This window comes from Peromyscus californicus, unplaced genomic scaffold, assembly GCF_007827085.1.
Source record: "Peromyscus californicus insignis strain IS unplaced genomic scaffold, ASM782708v3 Scaffold_14__1_contigs__length_90479793_seg_2, whole genome shotgun sequence".
Classification (NCBI taxonomy): Eukaryota; Metazoa; Chordata; class Mammalia; order Rodentia; family Cricetidae; genus Peromyscus; species Peromyscus californicus.
This window is the reverse complement of record NW_026294436.1, coordinates 61,446,102-61,448,733: the sequence shown is the minus strand read 5'-3', so window position 1 is coordinate 61,448,733 and position 2,632 is coordinate 61,446,102.

Here is a 2,632-nt window from a genome sequence, read left to right as displayed (position 1 = left end):
AGCCTGTGGTGACTGACACTGAGTTAGCAGTATGATGCTCCCACAAAACACTTCCGTGACCTCAAATTCAGAGAGTGTTGCCATATCTGGGGTGAGCCTGGAGAAAAGAAGAAAAATGTACACCAGCCCTGTTCCAGGCACCTGATCTCCCAGGGTTTCACCAAGGTTCCCCCTCAATAATGACCAATATGGTCATCAACAGAGGTGGAATGAAATCTAATGAAGCTGAGCCACTTGCCCAGGCCTGAGCTACAGCTGAGTCTGTGGACTTGCACCTGTAAGCTGGATTTGATCTGTGTTTTGCTGCTTTCCAAACATCCAGAAGGGAGCAGGGATATGGTTAGGCCCTGAGGGTCTACAATCCAACCCCAGCATCCAGAGGGCATGGGACAGTTTCCAGGCAAGAACCACAAACAGAAAGTAATTTCTGATTTTCTTTGAGTTATCGAAAATTTTCATATTACTTAAGGAATTCTATAGGGATGTCTATAAAGCAAAAATCAGCCTGTCAACAGAAAAATATTCAATATGTATAGTGCTCCAAAATACCTGGGCTCTTGGGACTCGGGTGTGTGTTGTGATCCATTTTGTAGTGTACCCCATCCCGAAGTAGTCATCTGGCTTCTTGTTTGGTTTTGAGACAGGGTCTTAACTTGGTAGCCCAAGCTTAAAACCATCCTACCCCTGCCCCCAAAGTGCTAGAACTGTGGATGTGGTCTGTCATGCCCAGCCAATTGGCCCTTTGGGGACAATCACAATGACTACAACAGTGGCAGTAGGCCCCTTTCTTCCCTGTGTTCTAGTGGCATTTTCACTGTGCAGTGTAATGAACACACTATAAACCACTCCAAGGTCAAAGAGCATCTCAGTGCTAAGGACCCCATGGCCAACCTCGATCTGCTAACCACAGCTTCAGTGGATACTCTGTGGTCCCTGAGAACTGAGGCCTGCTTATTCCAGTCATACTGGGACTCTGCCTGTATGTCATAGAGACTTTTCAAAATGAGTAGGATCATACAAACACCTGACACCAAACTTGCTCTACCCACAGCTCCCCCACCTTATACTCAGGCATGCATTTACTTTTTTTCTTGACTGGAATGTGAACCTCACCAGGACAGAAATTATGAATGATTTACGGATTGTCCCATTACAGGTGCTCCTAATGTATCCAAAAGGGATGGATTGTGTTGATATGGCTATCTAAAATGTAAAATTAAAGACAGCCATCCTAATTCTCTTGTTTCTGCATTCTCCAGAAGGTTTTAAAATAATGCGGTCCTGATCTAGCTCTGGATTGGCTGTGTGTGCATTTCCTTGATTCTCCCTCTGTTCTACAAAGTATGCACTCTTTCTCTGACAATGCATGGGATAAATGTTAGCTGTCCAACAAAATTCAGGGTAATGTCACTTAGACAATCCCCCAAGAGAACCTGTTATTCTTAAACACAGTTAAACCCTTTCAAAGGCTGATGCATGTTTTCATTTAGCATTTCTTGGTACCAAAGACAGGCATATGTACCTTAGCTTATGTTTTAAACAATATAAATTGTACCCTCAAGACATTCATCCATTTAACAAACACGAGTGCAAGCTAACCTCAGGGCATGAGATAGGTGCAGAGAGAATTCAATTGTCAGGAATGCCTGCACTATTCAGAGATATGATCAAGCTACCTACAAACATTTGAGCAAATGCAAAATTATCATGCATCTGACAAAGTGTTCTGTGTATCCATATTTACTTAGTGTCTAGCACAATGTATACTCATCACACACACTGTAGGAGAATTTTCAGTTTTACAAAAGTATTTGTCATAGGAATCCTCTAAATATCATCCTTCCTTTTTAAATTAAAACTATCATTTGATCTACCATAATTGATGTTTTATAAAAGTTGTTCTAGTTAACTTTCTGTCACCAAAACAAATAAATACCCAAGACAATAGAGTTAAAAAGAGGAAAGGTGTGCAGAGCCAAGTGGATCTCTGTGAGTTCGAGGCCAGCCTGGGCTACAGAATGAGTTCCAGGAAAGAAAAAAGATAGAGTCTTGCAGCCTTTGAGGGCACATTCCCAGTGATCAAACAACCCCTCACTAGGACATGCCACAATCTTCCAACAGTGCCGTCCGTGCTGGGGACCAACCTTTAAGACCAGTCTTTTTTGGGAAAATTCAAAACCCAAACTGTAGGCTTGTGTTTACTTAGAAGGGTGTCACTTTGTAACCCCCATTTGTTTGTCCTCTAATTATACTGAGTTGAAGTGATAGTTAGTGTTAAGTACCCTCTAGAAAAGGCAAAATCCCAGAGGTGGCAATGACAAAATAGAGAATTCAATTTGCAAAGCTAAGGACGGCTACGTCCTCTTCCACACCTGGAAGCAGTTTCTAAGCATGCAGGTCAGACTTTAACCTCATTCTCTTTTCAAAATAAGTTTTTTCAAAATATTCTTTTGTGCTCCTGAGATGCTATGAAATCCTTTAAAGATGGGCAAGAAAAAAAATGTAAGTGCATCAGGTAGCTAGCTGGCTTCTGATCAGCATGTGAACACCGAGTTCTGAGTGGCAGTGCAGTTGAAATCCACCATGTGCCAGAATATTTTATCGATCTCCACAGCAGCCAGTAGCTCTGTGT